Source organism: Pinus tabuliformis, chromosome 9 (genome assembly GCF_031772625.1).
Source record: "Pinus tabuliformis cultivar Carrire ecotype Pingquan chromosome 9, CPIR1, whole genome shotgun sequence".
Classification (NCBI taxonomy): domain Eukaryota; kingdom Viridiplantae; phylum Streptophyta; class Pinopsida; order Pinales; family Pinaceae; genus Pinus; species Pinus tabuliformis.
The window spans coordinates 745,382,871-745,395,843 of NC_142307.1; the positions used below are offsets into that span (position 1 = coordinate 745,382,871).

The 12,973-nt window shown below is 40.0% G+C and overlaps 1 protein-coding gene across 4 annotated transcripts in view; it reads right to left on the reverse strand.

The window, feature by feature from the left end:
• Positions 1-12,973, reverse strand: part of LOC149150860 (5'-AMP-activated protein kinase-like protein) — a 416,691-nt gene that overhangs the window by 7,237 nt on the left and 396,481 nt on the right. The gene's annotated exons all lie outside the window — the stretch shown is intronic.

A 12,973-nucleotide genomic window follows, 5' to 3' on the forward strand; every position in this document is an offset into this window, starting at 1 on the left:
CTACACTTCGCTTAACACATGAATCCTTTGAAATATCTGGTCTTTATTCATCAATCCAGCTTGCTGGCTCAGCCAGTGATACAATAGCTTTACAGTCTTTTGATCAAGAAGTCTATAGAAATGTCTAAGAATCCACACTAAAATACTTCAAATGAAGAAGTATTTATACAAATTCTAAACTAGAATATCTTGAAAAAATATCAAGATTGGTTTTACAAATATCTCAAATTGTTTTACATTAATATAACTTAAATAAAGGACACTCAAAACTAATGAATCTATTTGACATTATATTTATGGATTGAGGGTGACAAATAAGAGAAAGTCGAATTTGATAGCAACTCTTAATTGATGATGAAGCTTCCAAGTCACTAACTGCCTCCTTCCTTTGTGCATTTTGCCCTATAAATTCTGCAAAATTAGGGTCCAACGATACCTTTGTATATCTCAATCTGAGATAGATATGTAAAAAGTGAAAGAGGTTATTGTAGATAAGTATGTTATTGAGATAAACCTCTTTCTATTTTCCAAAATTCAGCTCCAGCTATTCACAATATTCTCTGCAAAAAGATGTCAAAAACAGGACTTTGCACAGTCCGAAAAATAGGCTCTGAAGATATGCATTTATCTCCCTTTTTGTAATACCTGTGTAAAAAGTGAGATAAGTTTTTGTATATTGGCCTTTTAGGAACACAAACCTCCTCCAGTTTCTCAAAATGCATCTTGGATTGGCCACAATAGTTTCTGCAAAATTATGATTTAAACAGGAAATTTCTGGAAAATGTATCATTTATGTTCTGATTTTATCATTTTTCACTTTGATCTTTTCAATCTGATACACTTTTACTTTAATGACCTGTCAATATCATTTACTGTGTTTTTATTTTTACTGTACATTTTAACTTTCTACTGTGTATTTCAACAATAAATCATTTAGTTTTTTATATGTATCAACATATGGTAATGGATATTGTTACACAGTAATTTGTCACCATCCCTGTTACTCCTCTTGTCGTACCTTGGAGGACACATCCCGGGAGTTATAAGAAGTGACAAAGGCTAAAAACACTTGCATTATGTTCCCCTGAGTATGTACTCCATGTTCCCTAAAGACACCTTCTGCAGATCATCCCTAAAAAGTGCTATTTTTCCATTGGCGCAAGTCCACAGTATTCTACCCGCGCCAATGATGGAGATCCTCAAAAGGGGGCGCGACCATTGGTGCTCTGTCTTAGAGCAACAGTCGCGCCAACCAAATTTAGTCGTGCTTTTTGCCTTAATGCACGTCCGACTGTTGTTTCCTTCATTACATGGAGCTTTTCTGAGGATAAAAAAAACAGTCTTTTGTCGAGCTTTATCCATCTTTATGGCTTTTGCTAAATCCGCGAAAGGTGTCCCGGTTCATCGCATCCTCCTCCCTTCTTCATCTATATAAGCTTGTCATTATGCATTGGACAAGCTAGAGTGTTGGTGTTAGTGTTATGCTAGTGATTTGGTGATTGAGTTATAGTAGTGATGATTATTGGTCATGGAGTGTTAGATGTTGAGTTCTTGGAGGAATGCTAATGAGTGCTAGAGAGGTTATGCTGCCGGAGAGGAGATGCATGTCAAGACACATATAGTTACTCACCCAGCCAGGAGAAGGGTCGACGTCAGAACAATGGTTGTAACTTTTCCTGTTTATTAATTGATGAGCGACTGCTATTATAGTTCCAATCTCATTATCTGTCATGGTGATATGTTGATTTATTTCCTTTCTGACTGAAATATAGTTGTGCCTTGGTAGTTTCTATGTTGGTATCTGTCTCTTCCTTTGCATGTGCAGGTGTTCGTTTATGATCTGTTGGAGCAAGGGAGCGAGGATATCAACTCTGCTTCAATCATAGCGTTGGACTCCAGGTTAGTCTTCTTGATTCACCTTTGATGCATAACTAGGAACTTGCGTAGCAGCGTGGTTTGTTTGTGGCTAGTTCTGTGATAGGCTAGTGGGATCGCCTCTGTCCGCAGAGGGGATTTACCTTACCAACAAATTGGCGACTCCGCTGGGGAGTAACTCTTTGATTTCTGTCTTGCATGTTAATTTTCTTCTGCTTGCTTGAGTGCATGAGCTTCCTGAGTCAGTTTTGAGTTGATTCTTCACTGTTTGACCCATCTGAGCGCTGTCAACCCGACCTGAGGTCGTATCTTTTATCTTTTTAGTTGGCAAGCTTAATTGGCGCGGTTATTTCTCTGACAGTCGCGCCAGTTGGCGCACGTTGCTCAAAAGCAACTCGCGCTAATTCTGTGGTAGCGCAAGTTGCAGGCTGACAGTCGCGCCAGCTCTGTAAATTTTGCCTGTGTGTGGGTGGAAAGCTCATTCAGTCTCTTTATATATCTCTTTCAGCCTCTGGAATTGTGTTGAACCTCTGCTTGACTGGTCTTAGCCTATATCCCTCAGCTGTGTGCTTATTACCAGCGACTTTGCATGTCTAGCCTTCTGTGGGAAGTTTCGGTCTCTTGATCATCCAGTCAGCTTGTTGATTGTTCTACACTTATCCAGTGATTTGTTAAAGCTTGATCTTCTATACTCTGAATACTTCACTTCTAGCTTCTTTGGATTTCACTAGTCTTTGTGTTTTTTCCTTGCTTGCATGGTTCGTTTTGTGTTTTAGGATTGGTTCTATTTCATTGACTGAACTTGGATTGTGCATATCTCTTAGAATTTGTTTACATGCATCATGCCATCTTAAAGGAAAGAAAAACAAAAAAAATCTCTTGCATCATAGTAGTTAGCATTTATTGTTATTTGTTGCTATTAAAAAGAAAAAGACAAAATTTCGTTTCTTGTTATTAGCTGCATTAGGATCTTTGTTGAAGTGATCATTTCGTTTGTGAAAAAGATCTCAACCCTCCTGTAGATAGAATTCATTGAATCAAATGATTTAATTTTGGCATATAGTTTGCATGTAAGAAGTTTTTGAGATATCACATACGGTAGGACCAAAAAACTGAAACATAATCAAAGATAACCTTTAAAATGAACTCAATGAATATAACAACGCATTGGAACATAACGCAAACACTCTAGAGGTCTAGGTTAGAGACGTGTTCCGGCGTCTTTAAACCTGGTAGTTTATCGTCGAGTGGTTGGGTGATTCCTCCACGGTGAAACGGTAGCTGCCAATACGGACTGTGCTCCCACGTACCGTCGAGTATATATTGGGAGACCCCTATAGGAATAAAGCATTTATCCATAGGAAGCCGTGTCAGCCGCCCTACGATTCGCAATGCAGTGAACACAACATTCACGAAGATCGACCACCCGTACCCTAAAAAGTATTCTGTGGTTTTGCGAAAAGTTTGGCACACCCTCTACCTAGAATTCCAGAGCAGTCACTTTTGATCCTTTTCGGACTCCCTAAACAAAAAGGTGCATGTGAGCGTCTTGTCACTTCGTGCTCATTAAATATTCGAAGGAGACTAGAGTCATCTTTTATCCTTTTCTCGACTCTTAAAAAATGAAAAGGTTAAGTTCAGTGTCTTAAAATTTATTGGCCACGATAACATCTACCCAATTAGATTTTGTTTGCGTTAGCTTGAGTAGGATTATTTCTTGTTCAATGGCATCCTTCCCTGAGCCCACCGGCCAAGGTGTTCCTCCTGATAGAAACCCTCATCCATTTCCTTCTGTTGGAAATGTCGGTGTTCAGTATATCGCAACTTTGTCTTTGCCTGGGTTAACCATCGGTTTGCCCGTATGGTTGTTTTCAAACTCGGTGGTCTCGAGTGTGATAACTTCTGCTCCGAATAAACCCACCTCCCAGGTAATACCCACTTCGAATGTTACTTCCGGGGTCAATGCCGTCCAAACCACCACGGCAGACAAAGCCTCGAAAGCAAAGAAGAAAGGGAAACCGAAGAATAAACCAGATCAACCCAAGCAGGAAGCCCCTAACCCTCCGCCCGATGAGGGTACCAAACACAAACCCAAGTATCCTTGTTTTATCTGCGATAAGGATCACTATACCAAGGACTGCCCGAGGCGGTCCGAAGTTAGTCGTTTGTTGAAAGGCACTCCCGGCACTCCTGCGGTGCTTAAAGAACCCTTTCCCTCACAGCAAACTCAAAAACCTCAAATGGTCGCTGACCCATCTCAGCCTCCCTCTTCCGTTGGTTCTCAAGTGTTTATGGCTGGAACGATACCCATCAATATCAGTACTCGAACAAAAGATTACCCGCCATCTACCGGGAAGGAGCCTGAGATACCCTCTAGTGCTCCTTCGTTCAGGAAGGGTCCACCACCACCTCTTCCACCCGAACAACGTCTTGCTGATTCCAAGGTGGACCCTTCCCCTTCTTCGCCTACTGCTGCGTCCTCATCTTCTACTTCGCCTGGTGAACCTCTGGATTCAACTAACCAGGTGGCTAAGAAGAAAAAGAAGAAGAAGACCCCTAAACCAGAGGTTAAAGGTATAACCCAAGTCGAGCCACCTTGTGCTCCTCCGCGGAAGGTCAAATTTCCTTGTAAGTTGTGCAAGGAAGACCACCTTCTCCGCGATTGTCCTAGCATTCCCAGGGTTTTAGAAGTATGGTCTCATGATCCGGACCGCCCTGCATCGTCCTCTGTCGATCATGGCGATGTTACCTTATCACCTGGAAACGGTAAGGGAAAAGAGAAGATTCGAATCCCTTGTAAACTTTGTGAAGGCAATCATCCCCTTCACCTTTGTCCATTCATGGATAGAGCCTCTATTGTATTGGAAAGTCTTATAGCTCCCTCAACCCAACTTCCTACTGGTTATCAACGTCTTTCTGCAATTGCAGAACGTTCCCCTGTTGACAAAGAAATCAACCAAGATTCCTCTCTTGTCCAGCCTCCTCTTCCTGAATCTGGCTCTGCCAAGCCTGTTCCAGACCAACCATTGGTCGGAAAGAGTGTCGACTCGAGTTCACCACCCGTCGACCACTCTATTTTGGAAGAGCATCATTCCCATGTTCTTCTCGTCTCCTCAGATTCTCCTGCGTCCGAAAATGACTCTCCTATCCCAGCTGCTCCTGAGAGTCCTGCTTCGGTCCCGCAGGGGGGCAATCATACGATTCCCCCACCAAGTAGTTCAGTCGTTTCCTTCGACTGGAGTCGTTTGACTAAACTCCGCCTTCCATCCCATGTGCCTTTCTGGATCACGGTACACGCCTATAATAAGGTGATACCTGGCACTGTTTTGGATGAGGGTGCATCTGTTAGTCTTATGCCTGCCACCACTTGGCAAGCTTTGGGTTCCCCACAGCTTGTGCCAGTAGCATCGAATCTGACGGCTTTTGACGGAGGAACTAGTCAACCATTAGGGATCCTTCCAAAGTTCCCTATTACTTTGGGAGGCAAGACCGTCTATATAGACGTAATGGTTTAGATTTCCGTCCTCTCCTTGGTCGTGACTATGTTTATGCCATGGGGGCCCTTGTCTCTTCACTTTTCCGTGTGGTTTGCTTTCCACACGATGGAAGAATTGTGACTATCGATCAATTATCGTTCGTTCGTCCACGGGTCCCTCCTGCGCAGTCGTCATTCCCTCCTGGTTTTCATCCACCAGTTGCATCTGCCCCACCACAGATCAACTACGTGGCCACCTATCCCGTGCCTGTATCCAGCGATACCGCCGTCGTGCACAGTGTCCTGGGGGCATTGGGTCCTGACTTCCGAGATGTTGTCCTTCCACCGGGAGTGGCACTCTTGGCAGCCCCGACTTCCTGTTCATTATGATGAAGTTTGGTCGGAGCATAGTTCCTTTCCTGTGTCAAGCTCCTTAAAAAATGAAACTAGGTGTCCGAGCATAGTTCCTGATCTTGTGTCAAGCTCATTAAAAAATGAAACAAGGGTTATGAGGATAGTTTTTTTACTGTGTCAACCTCATTAAAAAATGAAACAACTCCCTTTCCAAATCGAGTCTTTTGATTAAGATCTCGTAAAATACAAGTCGAGTCTTTAATAGATCTCGAGAGTGAACCTTCATTCCATCCACTCCGTGAATGCCATGAAGCTTGGGGGGCATGTACCTCGATTTTGCATTATCATGCTGGGGGCATGCAAAAATTTAATAAGCATAGTTTTTCGTTTCAAGCTTGTGTAAACATGAAACCGAATCCAAGAAAAGTTCCCCATGGTTCAAGCTTGTGTAAAAAATGAACCCATACCTGATTTACATCCCGTGATTGCCTTTCATCTGCTAAATCCTGCTAGATGAGCCTTGGTTGTTTCATTCCATCGCCACCATCTCTTTGGCCGATCATATGCTTTCACCTGGTTGTTTATCCTTTCCTGAGGAACTGCAGCGATGAGTGGTTTTATTAGCGAACCTCTTAACCTTTACATGTTTCGAGCAAGTTCCACCATTACCGGAACCAGTCGCTACCCTTTATACCACTCGTTCCTTCAGGACGAGTCATCTTTACGCTCTTTTCTGACTCGTAAAATATGAAAAGATTGCCGAGTATTTTTCCTTTTTGACTCGTTAAAGAAAATAAAAATGGAGGTCCGCTTTCAGCTCTTTTCTGACCATTTAAAGAGAAAAAGATGGCCGAGTCGCTCCTCTTGACTCGTTAAATGTTAATAAGGGGCGGTCGTTTTAAGTTCTTTTTGTCGACCGTTAAAACATAAAAAGATTACCGGGTTTTTGTCGTTTCAAACTCGTTAGTGGTTACAAAACGACGTGGTTTTGACCGCTTTTTTACTTTTTCAGGTCAAAGTCACTAATCATGAAAAGTACTCCTCGATCGTAATGATCGGGCGGTTCTTTCGGGTATTATTTTATACTTTTTCGGGCCCGAGAGACACAACTTTACGAAAAAGGACATCCCTGGAGTTTCCTTTTCTGCTGTCTTTTCAAACTCTCTAAACATGAAAAGACGCCGAGTTCTTCCTTTGTCAGACTCGTTAAAACTTAATGACATCGGATTTTGTCACAACACAAGCATATGCTATCCCCATCAAGGCAGTATGTCGCTCTTGAACATGGCACTTTTTGTTTTCGTGTCCAGGGTGGGATATTTCATCTCATATCTTTCACTTGCTTCCATGGATTTGGGTACCCTATTTGACCTCTCATTCACTCATTGCCTCGTCATAATGACCTTTGATACATTGATGTCAAATACTGCCAATTCCGTTAATGTGCCGCCGATATGTTCAAGAGAAGTTGACCTCTGCAAATAAACAACCTCCCTCTGATAGTTCGGACAATCTTGATTCACAACATTATCTCTTTGTCTCGTGTCGATGATGTGGGAAACATTATGGCCCACCTTCGATCAAGGTCACTCCCTGTCGACTTCAACTCATTATCCAGGGAATTGATCTAGAGACTCCCTTCCGGTGCCTTGGAGCTTGCATGCCTCAATGGCAGGTTCTTCGTGTTCGACGTGAGGTTTTCATCATTGGCCTCCGATCGAATGATTCTACGGGTGTTCGACTTCAACTCATTGATTCACACGCCGTAGATTGTACCTATAGTACCTTGAGGGCCATTGTCATTATTGGTGGTACCTCTCGCGTCTGTTAACAGTTTCCATTATTGACTGGTAATCAGGCGATGTTCGTGCATGTTCGACTTCAGCTCATATATTCACATGCTTGGACTTGTACTCTTGTTCAAGTCGAGATGGAGCGCAAGACCCTGGATTGTGTCTATTGTAATCCAGGCGTGATTCTTGATACTTGACTCATTCACTGGATGGCTGCGACCATACCTGAGTCAAATCATTGATCCTAACCAGATGGCTGCGTCCATACTATGGATCCAGATTATTTATGTACTCTCTTATGGATGGCTGCGACCATACCAGGTACATCATGTAATTGAACTATCAGTCATGTCTCTTAATACAGCTCCTCGGCGACAGTAACTATATGTGCTCTTATGTGTGTGTTCTTGTAAAGCATTTCACCCCTCTCCACCTCTCGGACTTCATGCTTTAGGGGGCATCTGTTACACAGTAATTTGTCACCATCCTTGTTACTCCTCTTGTCGTACCTTGGAGGACACATCCCGGGAGTTATAAGAAGTGACAAAGGCTAAAAACACTTGCATTATGTTCCCCTGAGTATGTACTCCATGTTCCCTAAAGACACCTTCTGCAGATCATCCCTAAAAAGTGCTATTTTTCCATTGGCGCAAGTCCACAGTATTCTACCCGCGCCAATGATGGAGATCCTCAAAAGGGGGCGCGACCATTGGCGCTCTGTCTTAGAGCAACAGTCGCGCCAACCAAATTTAGTCGTGCTTTTTGCCTTAATGCACGTCCGACTGTTGTTTCCTTCATTACATGGAGCTTTTCTGAGGATAAAAAAAACAGTCTTTTGTCGAGCTTTATCCATCTTTATGGCTTTTGCTAAATCCGCGAAAGGTGTCCCGGTTCATCGCATCCTCCTCCCTTCTTCATCTATATAAGCTTGTCATTATGCATTGGACAAGCTAGAGTGTTGGTGTTAGTGTTATGCTAGTGATTTGGTGATTGAGTTATAGTAGTGATGATTATTGGTCATGGAGTGTTAGATGTTGAGTTCTTGGAGGAATGCTAATGAGTGCTAGAGAGGTTATGCTGCCGGAGAGGAGATGCATGTCAAGACACATATAGTTACTCACCCAGCCAGGAGAAGGGTCGACGTCAGAACAATGGTTGTAACTTTTCCTGTTTATTAATTGATGAGCGATTGCTATTATAGTTCCAATCTCATTATCTGTCATGGTGATATGTTGATTTATTTCCTTTCTGACTGAAATATAGTTGTGCCTTGGTAGTTTCTATGTTGGTATCTGTCTCTTCCTTTGCATGTGCAGGTGTTCGTTTATGATCTGTTGGAGCAAGGGAGCGAGGATATCAACTCTGCTTCAATCATAGCGTTGGACTCCAGGTTAGTCTTCTTGATTCACCCTTGATGCATAACTAGGAACTTGCGTAGCAGCGTGGTTTGTTTGTGGCTAGTTCTGTGATAGGCTAGTGGGATCGCCTCTGTCCGCAGAGGGGATTTACCTTACCAACAGATATTGATCAACTTTCTGTATGTTTGATCTGTTTTTCTTTTGATTGTATGCTTTGTCTGGTTCCTTTGTTTTAACAGTCAATGTTTCTGTGTGAATGATTTCTTTCTCTGTTCTGTGTATAACTGTTTTCTTCTCCTAAATGAAGGTTTTTAAATAGATTTCCTTTACAGTCTTGGAGTAAACAAGTTTTGTGACTAGTATCAAAATTGTTTATCCAAGCTCTGGTCTTCTGCTAATTACCTGCAAAATACAACAATCATTAAGAAAACATAGGTTGGCAGGAAAGACAATTGATGGATTTATTGCACAAGTATGTCTGGGGAAGGAGTCGTGGCAATGTTTTTGAAAGTAATAAGAGGTCGAATTGTGTTGCAGAGGTTCAGGGTGGCCCCGGAAGGGTTAGATAGGTTTTATTGTGAAACAGGGCAAAAAGGAATGAAAACGAGGGTTTTCAAGGTTTTAACAGGCAACTTTTTAAATTTGGCGTGGGATTAGTTAAGTGAACAGTGAAGGTCTTGTCTTATGCAGGGAGGCGGTTTTCCAAACCATCACACTGCTTTTGTGGCGAAGGTGGTATTTGGAAGGGGTCACCCAATCTACCTCAGCGACTGACACGTAACATTTGGGGTTCGGGGGAAAACCACTTTATCAGGCGGGTAACGATCGACCATCGGGCGTGACCGATATGGCTGTGAATCGTCGGATTTGGGCACTAACAATTAGACGACAGTCAGGTGGTGAAATAACATAGATGGGATGGGGAAAAAGTTTAAGGGGCCCGAGGCTTAATCACAAGTGGTTTGTGATTAATTATAGGTTAACTACGGGATTAAATTGATCGAAAGGGTTTTAATGAAGTGGGACCATGGGTTTAAACGGAGGGATTTTATTAACTTTACCAAGGGTTGGTGAGTTAAGAGGGGTTCATCGGAGAGGTATGAAATAGAGGGTAAAACTATAGTTTAGAATTAAACCATGCGCTGGGATATTATATATGAAGGATTTGTTTAATACGAGAAAAAGTATATTGGGGAGGTAATACATTAGGTTATCATGTTAATATGAAATGAATGCGCTGGAATGTAAAATACAAGAGGCATAGTGTAAAATAATATTTTTAGGCGTGATTTGTTCATTGTGATGCCCCACATAATCATTTAACATTTCTACTTAGGATAAAGCCTTTTTGTGGGTATTTTGAATGAAATGGAATTTAACATGGAGTTGTTTACTTTTCGTAGGCAAATGGAGTTTAACCTTAGGAAAATGGGTTTTATTAGGGAAATGAAGGGGGATGACTTTTATGAAGGGGATTCTAACACTTGATGTCTCTAAGTTATTAAGCCAAGGGTCCGGTCCCACCAAAAGTCAGAGAAATGCTCTGAGCCTCTTTGACTTAAAGGATTAAAAGTACTAGAACATGTTTGTGGGTAGGAAATTAGTAAGTATAGGGGAAAAATGACTAATGGGGAGTTAATTAAATTAACTTGTAAACCTTTGCTTTTTCCTTTATAATTGATCATACATATTAGCACGTGTCTAAGCATGATGAATGTGTTTTGATCCAATCAACTTTATACTTCAGCAACATTTCTTCTATTTATCCATTTACTTACCCTAACATTTTTTCTTCATTTTATTTGGGTGCATTTAGACTAGAAAACGCTTACCATCCATTTTTCTTTTAAAAAGTAATCTATCTAATTCTAACCTTATATCATCCAAGGGCTCATATTAAATTGATGAACTTCTTTTATTTTCTCTAGCTATCTAATGATCTGCCAAGATTAAACTGTTTGGTCAGATTTTATTCTCTAAATATAAACATAAAATTCAAATCATGAAATAACCAAGATTAAACAGTTTGATTACCATGGACTGTGGCATGAATAACAAGTTGCACACAATCATTATTATGCATAAAAGTAAATAGTAGTGACATTTAATCTTCCACACTTTTATGGTCTCTTTTTGTTTTTGGGGTTCATATATTTTCATTTTTTGACCTTCTCTTATTCTTTTTGTCCTTTGATATTTATTTTAGGACATACCCTCTTTACATTTTTTAATTTTTTAATAATTTGGAAAACATTTGCAGAAAGCAAAGGTATGTACAATATTACAAGGCTTAACTTTAGTCATTCAAAATTATGACTCCTATTGATATAGGAACCTAACAGTGGCTCCACTTGGGGATGACATTTTCTAGTGAAATGTCAAGAACTCTAAAGACTAGTAGCTTTTGACTTGTGACTGAACTTACATTGTAAAATTGTTCTTCTATGATTTCTGCCTTATTGTATCATCTCTATGACTGAAAATCTTAAACTGAAATCATAGCCTTTTCTACAAATTGAAATTTGACACATGCTGTACTGAAATCTGATCTGAAATAAACTTGCTACTGAAAAACTGAATTTACTCAAACTGGAATCCTACCTACTTACTCTAATCAGCGATCCAACTGCTGGTTATGTAAAATGAAATAGCCAATGCAACCATTCAAGCATCATATACATTGGTGAACTTTGCTGCTTGTTCTTGTTTGTGATTAAAACTGAGATTCTAAAGCCTATTATAACCTTGTACAAATGAGAAGATAAAGAAATACTTGATTTCCTTTGTTGACTCTGGAAACTGGACAAAAGGATCTTCCAAAATATACACACTATTTTTGAACTGATTTAAGCAATTGTACGTCTGTTCTGGATGGCCTCCAGGCCATGAAACTAAAATACCACTTTCACCTTTATCATCTTGCATATTTTCAAACAAGCATTGTGATCATATTTCTTCTGATTGAAATGTTTCACTGATGAAACCTTTATCATCTTGATCCTGAATCTAATTGTTAGTTAATGAAGAACAATTCTGATTGCATTCACTATCCAACACATCAGTTATGGGATCATGAAAACCTTGGAAGGATTCTGCAACTTATTACTCATAGGTTCGAATGGGACTTCACAAATTTATACAAGCTGCTCATCATTTTCTTTAGAGTTTTCATACCACATTTCCTTTAAAATTGAAATGATTCAAAACATAGTGGTATAGAACTTTCCTGTATTATTTGATCAGGTGTTTCAATGGAATTTGACAACTGTAATTGTGAAACTGAAGGATCTTGATCAGGAATTTTATTGTCTTCTTTGTTGTTAATGTCAATACCTAAAGACTGTTGATTTTTGATTGCTTTAAAGTTTTTTCTGATGAACTGAAATGAAGCAAAACAAAGAGGCAAAGAAACTTCTCTTATTTCCAAATTTTCTGCACTTTCTTTCTCACTTTCATAGCTGATATGAATAAGATGATCACTGTTTTCAAGCTGCTGAAACTGAATTTCTTTATTTCCCAAGCTAGTTTCTGATTGCTTTGTAAAGTTAGTTTGGATTTGAAAAACATAATTATCATCATACTGATCATATTTAGGAAAATCATTAAAAGAAGTAATGTCATCAAACATACACATTAAATCGGCAGATTGCTTTTCCACATATTGCTCTATAAATCTATTTTCTGATCTATGGTAGTTGGAATTAGCAAGAATTTGTTCATGACTATCAACCTCTTCATTTTGTGAAATAAATGTGTCATGGTGATTTTGAGCAAAAAATTTATCTTTCATGGTGATCTTTTGTATCCTTTCCTCTATTTTTCTTACCAAAATGTCGAGTTTTACCTCTGCAATGTTGTTCTTCTCCACTCCTGCTTTCAATTTTCCTCTTCTAATTTGCAAATTAACTTCTACATCTACTGCAATGTTTTGCATCTGTTCTAGTGTTGAGGGGTTTCTTTCTCTTAGCTGAAATTTTATCTTTGGATTAAATGCTTTTGGATAATGTAAGAGCGCTCAATCAAGAGGAGGTCTTATATTTGATGGCAATGAATAATAGATTTGATTAAATCTGTCAGAAAATTGTTGTATTGTTTCATTTGGCTGTCTTTTTAACTGA